At 39.7% G+C, this 13,037-nt stretch overlaps 1 protein-coding gene and 1 long non-coding RNA gene across 9 annotated transcripts in view; one reads left to right on the top strand and one right to left on the bottom strand.

Annotated features, from left to right (window-relative positions):
- The window catches only part of LOC101906469 (uncharacterized), a 358,594-nt gene that overhangs the window by 29,186 nt on the left and 316,371 nt on the right, over positions 1 to 13,037 (bottom strand). For 5 of the 7 annotated variants that reach the window (XR_009495005.1, XR_003035054.2, XR_003035055.2 and 2 more), the window contains one exon: positions 12,508 to 12,574. The exons of the other annotated variants lie outside the window; for them this stretch is intronic. This is a non-coding gene — a long non-coding RNA (uncharacterized lncRNA). The remainder of the gene's footprint in view (positions 1 to 12,507; positions 12,575 to 13,037) is intronic. 7 annotated transcript variants of the gene reach the window in all.
- The window catches only part of SYNPO2 (synaptopodin 2), a 204,206-nt gene that overhangs the window by 32,560 nt on the left and 158,609 nt on the right, over positions 1 to 13,037 (top strand).

The raw sequence follows: 13,037 nt of genomic DNA, 5'->3' as shown, positions 1-13,037 counted from the left end.
TCTAGGTTAGTCATAACTTTTCTTCCGAGGAGTAAACGTCTTTTAATTTCATGGCTGCAGTCACCATCTGTAGTGATTTTGGAGCCCCCCAAAATAAAGTCTGTCACTGTTTCCACTGTTTCCCCAGCTATTTCCCATGAAGTGATGGGACTGGGTGCCATGATCTTCGTTTTCTGCATGTTGAGCTTTAAGCCAACTTTTTCACTCTCCACTTTCACTTTCATCAAGAGGCTTTTTAGTTCCTCTTCACTTTCTGCCATAAGGGGGGTATCATCTGCATATTTGAGGTTATTGATAATTCTCCTGGCAATCTTGATTCCAGCTTGTGCTTCTTCCAGCCCAGCGTTTCTCATGATGTACTCTGCATAGAAGTTAAATAAGCAGGGTGACAATATACAGCCTTGACGTACTCCTTTTCCTATTTGGAACCAGTCTGTTGTTCCATGTCCAGTTCTAACTGTTGCTTCCTGACCTGCATATAGGTTTCTCAAGAGGCAGGTCAGGTGGTCTGGTATTCCCATCTCTTTCAGAATTTTCCAGTTTATTGTGATCCATACAGTCAAAGGCTTTGGCATAGTCAATAAAGCAGAAATAGATGTTTTTCTGGAACTCTCTTGCTTTTTCGATGATCCAGTGGATGTTGGCAATTTGATCCAGTACATTAACTCCTGGCATTTTCTGATTTCTGTTAGTTGTGAATTTAATTGCTGCTGTTATAACAGGATGGAGAGACATAGTATTGTCTTACATTTTAAACTCATGTCCTACAAGCATCACTTTATGTTAGGGACTTCAGACAGCTAAGAAGCTCAGGCTGTTAGGAAGAAATAAGATGGTTTTACTGGAAGTATCATCTACATACTTTCACTAGGTACTTTTGGACTGGCTGGCTTTATCTATGCATGCATTTTTTTATTATAGATATGTGCTACAGTACAAAGTAAGTCCTGTAAATAAAACAATACATCTCATGGATATATAATAAAGGAACTGCAATATTCAAGTTCCTTGCATATATTTGGGGGGAAAAAATCTCTGCCATACACACAACTTGGTGGCAAGTTCAGATAGTTGGTGTTTTAGTCAAATTTCACACATAGTATTTAGTCCAAGAGCCCAAATATTGACCTTGAAGTTTGCTTCCTAGATCTAAATACAAAAAAAAGGTGGTTAACTGACCTGTGCCATCCCTCCTCGAATATAGATGCATACAGATGCTGGCTGCTGAGTATAGCTCAGGACATACCTAGAGCCTGCAGACCCATCAGGGGGACACGCTCTCACATCAGTATAGGCTTTGTGCTCCTCTATAACGAGGCTCCTTTCCTTAACTTCCTGAACCTCTGCTTATGAAAAGTTCCTAGCACGAGGAAAGGACAGATATCTCGATAGACTATACAAAACACACACAAAACAGACCATGAAACAAAAGTCACTGGAGTTCATGTGACCAGTTTTTCAAGAAAGTTTAAAGGGGACTGTTATTCTAAGTTTCAGTTAGTGCTGATCTCAGCTGCAATAATTTGCACTTCTATGTAATCTGTGTTTCAATACACATGTGGTTGACAGAAGCTGCCTAGATACATCAGGGTTTACATATCTGTCAGTAAATCAAAGCTTTAAATGTGAAGGGCAGTACCCAGGGGCTTGTATGGGTGTGTAGCATCCTACAGTGGATTAAGGACCAACAGACCAATGCAGAATTACAGACATACCAAAAACAATCCCTCTGTCATGGGTATGCCCTAACTCTAGGATGGTAGAGGTCTGCAGGAAATCGTTGCCCATTTTTTATTTGCAGAGTATGGGGATCTAGAATCAGCAGAAGAAAGTCTCATGGCATGATTGCAGTGAGGAGTATAGAACTTTTTAATTTGGCATTGCCTTTTAGGTGTTATTATGCAGAATGGAACGAAGCCGCAAGCATTCTGAGTTAATTCATTATTAATAACCACATGGCTCTTGATGCGGTAGAAGTACTTCCCCAGATGTGCGCCTAATGTATCGGCAACACAGAAGCCAACAGGGGATTCAGAGAAAAAGGCCAAGACCTTGCTCGGTGCTGGATGAGTTGTGCCTGCGGGCATTTCTTCTCCTGCCCCCGTGCATTCCTGCCCACCTTCTTAGGCACTTGGCCGGGCCATCGTGCTGGTCCCGGTGTGTATGACAGAGCATTTCTGTATGGGCATGGTGGAAGGCTGAGGGGTCTCCAAACAGATGCAGAGAGACTTCCTCTTATATCATGTCTTCTCTGGCCAGGTAAGTAAAGCTCAGTGATTAGGGAGTGACGGTCTTTCCCACTGGCATCTGCACTGTTCTAAGGGAGGTTTTCCTCTAGGCCCCTCTGCAGGCAGTGAGGCAGCTTCTCTCCAGGCTTGTTTCTGTCAGCCTCTCAGTTGCAAAAGCCCCAATATTGTGCACTGAAGTTAAATGGCCAACATACTACCAGGATTTGGAAACTATTCTGCAAATCGCTATCCGAGGCACATAATACCTAGTACACAGTCTTTGTAGCTGTAGTGATCCAATAACTGATGTTTTTCTTGAAGTGAGAGTGATTGTCCTTTTCCTTTCATGGCATATGCTCCCACCTGCACTGTGAATTCCATCACAGGGTGAGATGTACCACTTTGTCAGAATTTCTGTTTACAGTCTAATTAATTTTGTGGAGGGCACCAAAGTTTCAAGAATGTGGTCATTTCAGTGCCATGGGAACTAAACAAATGTGATTTAGAGAAGCATCGGGATGGAAAATATTGCTGACATGGCAAGAGAACACAAGGAAATACTATCTCAGTACCTGGACTTGCTAGCATGTGAAGCCTCAGATACTGCTTACTACCCAGTCATATGCATCAGATACGAGTTGCTGCCTAGACTCACCAGCCAGTAGTGTGCCAGCCTCAGATCACTTGATTGCTGGCCTTAAAAGCCCAGCCTACTGGGAAATAATGCATGGATTTTTTCCCAGCCCCCAAAGCCTATTCCAGTTATTGCATTTTTTTTTCTTGGCTAGTCATAGTTCATTGTCATTACTCAAATATCGGAAGCTCCACATTTAATACAGACCCCAGATATCAGGACTTACGATCTGTGTGTAAGGACACAAGCCTAAATATCTTGAACTCATTTGCTTTCTCAGAGCAACATTTATTATTACCTTTAGGCTTATTAAAGACTAATTCTAATAGAGTTCCTGAATATAGCTGTATTTAATTATTATTAACATCACTAGGTCAGTTTAATTCTGCCTCCAGTACATTTGGAGGAAGAGGAGGTGGGATCTATCTTAAAGATAGTAAGAGTTCCCCATGAACTTAGGGGTGCCATGCATGATTGTTAACTCTTTGCCTGCTGGGTTCAGGTTACAATTATAGATACAGAGTTGGTATCCTGAAATCTCAGTGTGACAGTTTCCCAACCTTGATGTTTCAGAATTCCAAGACATTTTAAAAATGTCTAAAAAATTCCAATGTTTGGTTTTATTGAGGTATAGTTGATGTACGTTATTATATGAGCTTCAAGGGGTCAAAATAGTTTCACAATTTTTAAAGGTTATATTCCACTTGTAGTTATTATAAAATATTGGGTATGTTTCCTGTGTTGTGCTATATATCCTTGTGGCTTATTTATTTTATATATAGTAATTTGTCCCTCTTACTCCCCAACCCTTGTCTTGCTAGGAACTGGGAAAACAAGACCAATTAGACACAGACTCTGCTTCCAACTGGAGAAGGGAATGGCAGCCCACTCCAGTATTCTTGCCTGGAGAATCCCATGGACAGAGGAGCTTGGTGGGCTTTAGTCCATGGAGTCACACATGACTGAGTGACTAACACACTGCCTCCAAAATGTAGTCTTTTAGGGGAGACAGTAGTAGATTTTCTTGAGGCAGATGAGGAGAAATACAAGTGAAGCAGGTGGAACAATATCTGAAATGGTGATGAGGCATGGCACAGTGGGTGTGTGAGGAACTACAAGCACCTCTGTGAGTGGAGAACAGAGCTGGGGATTACAGGACGTGAACTGGAGAGGTGGACAGGGGCCAGATTAGGGAGGCCTTTGTAAGCCTGGATGCAGATCTTGGGTTTTGTCCTGTCAGTGTGTAATAGTGAGCTATTCAAAGCATTCAGTTCAGTTCAGTCGCTCAGTCGTGTCCGACTCTGCGACCCCATGAATCGCAGCACGCTAGGCCTCCCTGTCCATCACCAACTCCCGGAGTTCACCCAGACTCATGTCCATTGAGTTGGTGATGCCATCCAGCCATCTCATCCTCTGTCGTCCCCTTCTCCTCCTGCCCCCAATCCCTCCCAGCATCAGAGTCTTTTCCAATGAGTCAACTCTTCGCATGAGGTGGCCAAAGTACTGGAGTTTCAGCTTTAGCATCAGTCCCTCCAGAACACCCAGGACTGATCTCCTTTAGGATGGACTGGTTGGATCTCCTTGCAGTCCAAGGGATTCTCAAGAGTCTGAGTGAGACTGAAATTTATTCACATAATTCTTGAGCCATCCAGGAGAGGAAAAAAAATCTTTTGCTTTTTTATACATGTCTGGAGCTGCTGGGAAGCTACTGCAAATGTAGAATACAGTGAGGAGGTGAACTGTAGCAGCTGCAGCAGGTTGAGGAGAACAGGATGTGGTTGAGGAATGTCTGGGTCATACAGTGCAAAGACTAGGATGATCCGTTGGAGGTAGGGGGAAAGAATAATAAGCATGACTAATGGATTGTTTCTTCTGCCTTGATTAAATGGTTCTGACACCTACTCAGAAGGGAACATAGCATCCCCTGAGTGGTGCAGTGCACACCTGTACAAAAACATATAGCAACCTGAGAGCCAGGCTGCAGACGAGGCTCTGAACTTTCTAGCAGTCAAAGCACGGAGAAAAACACAGTCAGTTACAAGAGGCACATTATTCAAAGGTGTATTTAAGGGACTATATCTGATAGACAGAGTGAATGATGAACTATGGATGGAGGTTTGTGACATTGTACAGGAGACAGGGATCAAGACCATCCCTAAGAAAAAGAAATGCAAAAAAGCAAAATGGCTGTCTGAGGAGGCCTTACAAATAGCTGTGAAAAGAAGAGATGCTAAAGGCAAAGGAGAAAAGGAAAGATATAAGCATCTGAATGCAGAGTTCCAAAGAATAGCAAAGAGAGATAAGAAAGCCTTCCTCAGTGATCAATGCAAAGAAATAGAGGAAAACAATAGAATGGGAAAACCCAGAGATCTCTGCAAAAAAATTAGAGATACCAAGGGAACATTTCATGCAAAGATGGGCACAATAAAGGACATAAATGGTATGGACCTAACAGAAGCAGAAGATATTAAGAAAAGGTGGCAAGAATACACAGAATAACTGTACAAAAAAGATCTTCATGACCCAGATAATGATGATGGTGTGATCACTGACCTAGAGCCAGACATCCTGGAATGTGAAGCCAAGTGGGCCTTAGAAAGCATCACTATGAACAAAGCTAGTTGAGGTGATGAAATTCCAGTTGAGCTATTTCAAATCCTAAAAGATGATGCTTTGAAAGTGCTGCACTCAATACGCCAGCACATTTGGAAAACTCAGCAGTGGTCACAGGACCGAAAAATGTCAGTTTTCATTCCAATCCCAAGAAAAGGCAATGCCAAAGAATGCTCAAACAACTGCACAATTGCACTCATTTCACATGCTAGTAAAGTAATGCTCAAAATTCTCCAAGCCAGGCTTCAGCAATATGTGAACCGTGAATTTCCAGATGTTCAAGCTGGTTTTAGCAAAAGCAGAGGAACCAGAGATCAAATTGCCAAAATCTACTGGATCATCGAAAAAGCAAGAGAGTTCCAGAAAAACATCTATTTCTGCTTTATTGACTATGCTAAAGCCTTTGACTGTATAGACCACAATAAACTGTGGAAAATTCTGAAAGAGATGGGAATACTGGACCAACCTGACTTGCCTCTTGAGAAACCTGTATGTGCAGGTCAGGAAGCAACAGAACCGGACATGGAACAACAGACTGGTTCCAAATAGGAAAAGGAGTATGTCAAGGCTGTTTATTGTCACCTGCTTATTTAACTTATATGCAGAGTACATCATGACAAACGCTGGGCTGGAAGAAGCACAGCTGGAATCAAGATTGCCGGGAGAAATACCAATAACCTCAGATATGCAGATGACACCTCCCTTATGGCAGAAAGCGAAGAAGAACTAAAGAGCCTCTTGATGAAAGTGAAAGAGGAGAGTGAAAAAGTTGGCTTGAAGCTCAACATTCAGAAAATGAAGATCATGGCATCTGGTCCCATCACTTCATGGGAAATAGATGGGGAAACAGTGGAAACAGTGGCTGACTTTATTTTTCTGGGCTCCAAAATCAGTTCAGATGGTGATTGCAGCCATGAAATAAAAAGACGCTTCTTCCTTGGAAGGGAAGTTATGAGCAACCTAGACAGCATATTAAAAAGCAGAGACATTACTTTGTCAACAAAAGTCTGTCTAGTCAAAGCTATGGTTTTTCCAGTAGTCATGTATGGATGTGAGAGTTGGACTATAAAGAAAGCTGAGGACCAAAGAATTGATGCTTTTGAACTGTGGTGTTGGAGGAGACTCTTGAGAGTCCCTTGGACTCCAAGGAGTTCCAACCAGTCCATCCTAAAGGAGATCAGTCCTGGGTGTTCATTGGAAGGACTGATGCTGAAGCTGAAACTCCAATACTTGGCCATCTGATGTGAAAAGCTGACTCATTTGAAAAGACCCTGATGCTGGGAAAGATTGAAGGTGGGAGGAGAAGGGGACAACAGAGGATGAGATGGCTGGATGGCATCACCGACTCGATGGACATGAGTTTGTGTGAACTCCAGGAGTTGTTGATGGACAGGGAGGCCTGGCATGCTGCAGTTCATGGGGTCGCAGAGTCAGACATGACTGAGTGACTGAACTAACTGAATAAGACAAAAACTCTAAGATGCTATAAGTTATAAACTGTAGTAAAGGTTGTGGTGGTGGTGGTTTAGTCGCTAAGTTGTGTCCAAATCTTGTGACCCCATGGATGGTAGCCTGCCAGGCTCCGCTGTCCATGGGATTCTCCAGGCAAGAATACTGAAGTGGGTTGCCATTTCCTTTTCCAGTAATAAAGGTAAATTATTACTATTATAGTCCAAATATGCCTTTCACTAGAGGAGCCACGGTGCTGTCTTCTAGCTCTCCTAAGTCTGCCAAAGCCCAGCAGCAGAGTCTGCTTCCCCACACATCTGTCCATAGTAGTAAGAATGCACTGCCCTCCCTGGGGCCCACTTAGCAGGCAGACACAGAAGCAGCAGGGACTTATCCTCTGTTAGCCCCCACCTGACCAATCCCAGTCCATAGATTGACACCTCTTTCTTAGAGGAGTACTTAGGGAGACATCATCTCTATTTAATTCTCTTCCTGGAGTCTTCTCCTTCTTTCCCCTTCAGCAAAACACAAAACCTCCTCCAGTCCTGTGTCACCAGTTTGTCCAACATGCACAGCCTTGCCTGGACCCTAGCAGGTGCTGGGCGGAGGAGCAAGATGAGATTCCTGCCACAGATATTTTCTGCATTTAAACAAAATTCCAAGATTTGACATTATTTAGACCTTTACTCTTACTTTTCCAACTCATAGTGGCTGCTGATTCTCTTCAGTTTATACTAGAGCCAAGATATAAAATGTTGGAACCAGGAGAGATCCTAAAATTACCTTGGCCAATCTTGTCCTTTTTCAGATGAGGAAACTGAAGTGCAGAAAAGTAAAGCTATGCAACCAGGTGGTGTCTGAGAAGAGTCTAGACTCAAGTGCCCTGACTCTCAGACAGTATTTTTCCATCACCAAGCTGCTTCCCAGAACCTTCTTGAAATTGCACAATAGAGATAGAGGGGAGGGGAAGGGAGAGGGAGAGAGAGAAAGGAAGGGGGAAACAGAAAGTGTGTCGTTGATTAGCATTCTGTACTAGAAAAGTAGATTTGTCCAAAAAAATATATCTTTTGCATTTTGGACATTCTAATAGTACAGCTGCAAGATAGTACTATTAATATATTATGTCTCTATGAATGTAGAGACTTGACTCTGCATTATGATACATACTGGTGGCCATGCTGACCTAGGGTTGCTTTTAATGATGTTATTCTAAGGTTTGTTTTTTTCTAAAAATGGTTGAAGAGTTACAGTCATGACAGAACTTTGGAAAATGATGGATGTTTAATGTTCTATGGATGACTGAGAATTTGCAAAGGCTTTTGCTCCAACAAGATATCTAGTACCTGCTGTTAGTTTTACATATATATTCTATGGATATAATTTGAGTTTTTGGAAAATTTAGTTTTGCTATCCATCTTGAAAAAAAAAAGCATTCTGCTTAAATGTCTTGTGCTGGTATTATATAGAAATTGGTCATGAAACTCTATTGATCTAGAAATATTACTTTCCCCCCATTTCAAACTTCATAATGCTCTGTGTCAAAAATGTATATGGGCTGATTACAGAAAAGGAGAAACTATTGTTTTATTTAAAAAACATTTGTTCTTGGATCTCAACCTGAGAGAAGGAGGGTGTCTGCTGGGAGCTCAGGATCTGCAGAGGCTGGGCTGCCCGACTCCCATGACAGGAGATTTGCTAGGCAACCGGAGTGAGCTTTCAAACAAGCCTGGATATTCCTGCCTGGCCAGCCGCCATCTTCCCAGAAGACAAGTAGGCACAGTAAATTAGTAATTGCTGATGTGTTACCCTTTAAGAAGTGTTGATATTTTATGGCAAGAGGTTTGTTTGTTCAGAACTAATCAGTCCATGTAAGGCTTTATTTTCTAATTGGTCAGGATCAAAACCTATAAAAAGCCTTTGAAAAACAGTCATTGGTGATTATACTATAGGAAAAAAAAACACTTCTGACTTATGATGAAGTCAGAAGCGTTGACCTTTGCGAAAGCTTGCCAACCTACATATAAATTTGTGTGGGAAGAAATACATTTAAAATATGTCCTTCTAGAGTAAACTAAAAAAAGCTTCTCCAAGCAAGAAGAAAACAGATGGCATAGGTCTTATTAGGTCATAACTGATACTTTGAGACTTGAAAATCCAGACTAGTTCCAGACATCCAAATGTGTGCAGTGACATTTCTTTAGAAAGATTAGGCATTACTCAAAAAGTTTCAGGTTATCCCCACATAGATACAAAAGGGTGTTTTTTTTGTCTTTAACCTTTTTTAATTTGTTCCTTTATCTTATAAATGTCTGGCGAAGAGGATTAAGCCTATTAAAGTGAGCCAAGATGCTTAAACCTAATCCCCCTGGGATACTGTGAGTCAAAGTCCGCTTATGTTGTATTTTTGTTTTTATATACTTATACATAAATACCTACATAGTATATTGTAAAGCAACTTTGAAAATCTTGGATAATGAGCTGTTTCTTGTTCATGAATTAAACATTGCACAGCAATGTGCTCGTCCTACACTGTACCTGCCTGACTATCACACTTCTAATGTTGTAATAAAAACACTCATTAAATTAACAGTGTTCCATAGAAGATAGTAAGCTCTGAGGAAGGAATCATGTCTATCTTATTCACTGTTTCTTTGCCAGCACTTAGGAAAGATCCTGGTCCCTGGCTATATAAAGAAAAAAAAAGTGAAAGGTAGGGATAAAGAGAAAGGAAAAAAGAAAGAGAGGAAGAATAGAAAGGATGAAAGAAAAGAGGGAAGGATAGAGCGGAAGAGAAAGGAGAGAGGAAAGGGAAAAGAAAGAGTGATCAGAAGCAAAAAATAAAGCCGGTTGAATAAGTTCTGGAGTGTAATGCACAGCATGGTGACTATAGCTAACAATACTGTATCATGTATATGAAAGTGGCCACAAGAGTAAGATCTTAAAACTTCTAGCCACAAGAAAAATCAGTCTGTAACTTTGTGAGGTGATGAATATGAACTCAACTTATTGTGGTAATTGTTTCACAATATATACATGTATCAAATCATTGTGTTGTACACCTAAAACCAATACAATGCTATATGTCAATTATATCTCAAAAAAACTGGAGGAAAAAAAATAGATGCATATGGAAAAAAAAGTCAGTTGAATGCTATTTTTTATTTGTCATAAAAATATAAACTGGACAGCTTTTTGGGTCTTTCAAAAATTGAGATTAATGTTTTTGCTTGAGTAACTGAGTCATTTATATTTTTAAATTTATATCAACATAAAGAATTCAGACTGTCCTTTTAGAAAATCAAATGTATCTTAAAGCTTTAAAATCAAGAGGTTTCTTATCTCACTTTGGCTAATAATATAGTAAAGGAAATATATTTGGTTAATTTCCCCAGTAGAGGAGAGCTGGCTTTTATTTTTTATTTTTATTTTTTTAATTATTTTATTTTATTTTTTAACTTTACAATATTGTATTGGTTTTGCCGTATACCAACATGAATCCGCCACAGGTATACACATGTTCCCCATCCTGAACCCTCCTCCCTCCCTGTACCATCCCTCTGGGTCGTCCCAGTGCACCAGCCCCAAGCATCCAGTATCGCGCATCAAACCTGGACTGGCGACTCGTTTCATATATGATATTATACATGTTTCAATGCCATTCTCCCAAATCATCCCACCCTCTCCCTCTCCCACAGAGTCCATGACATGGAAGCAACCTAGATGTCCACCAGCAGATGAATGGATAAGAAAGCTGTGGTACATATACATAATGGAGTATTACTCGGCCATTAAAAAGAATACATTTGAATCAGTTCTAATGAGGTGGATGAAACTGGAGCCTATTCTACAGAGTGAAGTAAGCCAGGAAAAAAACACCAATACAGTATACTAACACATATATATGGAATTTAGAAAGATGGTAACAATAACCATGTATACGAGACAGCAAACGAGACACTGATGTATAGAACAGTTTTTTGGCTTTTAATTTTTAATAGAACAATGCATACCTCATTTCTTCCTATTGAATCCTACCTCTCACTTTAGATAAATGATTTTTTCAGATCCTCATTTTTTGTGTGTATGTGTATAGAATCCTTCAGTTATCTCCCAAGAGCCTACAAAATTGCAATAACTTAAATTAACTATGATGGAAACTTCCAAAAAAGTATACATGAGCTTTTTAAACAAAAATATGTAGTGATTATCATAATGAATAGATTTATCTGGCTTAAGTCAGATTCCATTCATTAGAACCCCCCAGTTCATGATTTATCAATATGTATATTTTGTTTCTGATTTATTTTTTCTTCATTCTGCTCATAGAAGAAAAAAATCAAATGACTAAGAAAGTAAGTGGATGGTATTAATTTACTAAACAGAAATTACCTCTTCAGTGTTCTGTTGTTGGAATAGATATTTATGATGATAATCCTTTAGATTAACATTCATAATAATGACTCTGTAGGGCTGTAGCTAAGAATTTAGAGAACCAGTTATGTGTATAACATTTTATTAGGCATTCAGAGAGAATAAAGATGGGACATAAATGTGATAACAATAATTAAACATTTGTTAAGCACTTATCATGCACTAGATGTGATACTATTTTCTGCATCATCTCATTTATTTCACAAAGAAGCCCTGTGAGGAAGATAATACGTTCCCCCCGCCCATTTTACCTATCTAGAAACTAATAGAGGAACCACGTAACTTGGAAAAGGTCACATAGGTGGGGTTTTAACATAAATTTTATCTTGAGCTCTTCATCAATTGTACTAGTCATCATATTTTAGTGCCTTCTTGTCGTCCCCATTGTTCCCTTCCCACTTCTACTCTTAAACTGTTATGCACACTTCCATTAAAGCATTCATGTATCGTACAGAATAATTCACAGATTAAAAAAAAGAAGTTTCCCTTTCTTACTGAAATACAAGCTCCTTGATGTCATGGTACAGCACCTTTTTGTATTTGTGCCTGTCATCTAGTAGGAATTCAGCAAATATTTGCCAAATAAATGAGTGGTTATAGCTGGGTCTGTCACCTTTGTTAGATTATGACTACTTTGAGGATGAGGAATATCTGCCTTGTGAATTCTTTACCCATGATGATGACTCAAAGTAATATTTTCTAAGTTGGATTAAGAGTTAAAATGAGTGCTATATTCAATAAATATTTAATTATTATACAGTTTATTACGTTATATCTATGAAGTCATGTTAACTAAGATATGAGAATACCATCACATCTTACACAGATGTTCAATTTATAGGGCCTTCCAATTTTAAAAGAACATTGTCGGATTATTACAGTAAATCTGAGAAATTAGGGATTCATAAGTAGGTACATTGGCTATTGAAAAGTTTGTGACTTGTCTGCATTTATAGAGCTTTCAGTAGCAGAGCTAGGATGAGAACATAGGCCTTCTGCTTACTAGTTTGGGTCCTTGCTATGGTATTAAACTATTACACAGCTGACATTTCAATTTATGAGAATTATCAGCTCCTTAAGTTGAAGGACTCTATAGGATTGTACATTAGGTCATTAGGTTACTCCTGTTTTTAATATTTATTGAACACTTACAAAATAGTAGGCTCCTTTGGAAAAATTTTATGTATCAGTGCCATATTCCTAGGAAGCTTGACTCTCTCTGGAAGAAAGAAAAAAAAGCAATCCTATATTGAAATGAATTGATATCACTTATTTTCTTTATAATCTAAACTGTAGGCAGAATTCAGCTCTGCTACACAGATCAGAAATAGCTGGGAGTGAGGCATAGCAAATTCTGAGAGCAAATCAGTAGGATGCCAGATTCTCAGAAACCAGCTCCACACCCAGTTCATTACTACCCACCTGTATACCATGGATCTCTTTCCATTTCTTTGGCTCATTGAATCAAGAGTTCTTTGCTTGGGATTGCCAAAAAATGTCTCAGACATTTATGGGATGTCTACACAAAAAAGGTCTTAATGACTTGGATAACACATGATGTGATCACTCACCTAGAGCCAGATATCCTAGAGTGTGAAGTCAAGTCGGCCTTAGGAAGCATTACTATGAACAAAGCTAGTGGAAGTGATGGAATTCCAGCTGAACTATTTCAAATCCTAAAA

Source organism: Bos taurus, chromosome 6, assembly GCF_002263795.3.
Source record: "Bos taurus isolate L1 Dominette 01449 registration number 42190680 breed Hereford chromosome 6, ARS-UCD2.0, whole genome shotgun sequence".
Taxonomy (NCBI): domain Eukaryota; kingdom Metazoa; phylum Chordata; class Mammalia; order Artiodactyla; family Bovidae; genus Bos; species Bos taurus.
Note: the sequence above shows the minus strand (reverse complement) of the source record. Positions and strands in the feature narration are given on the sequence as shown.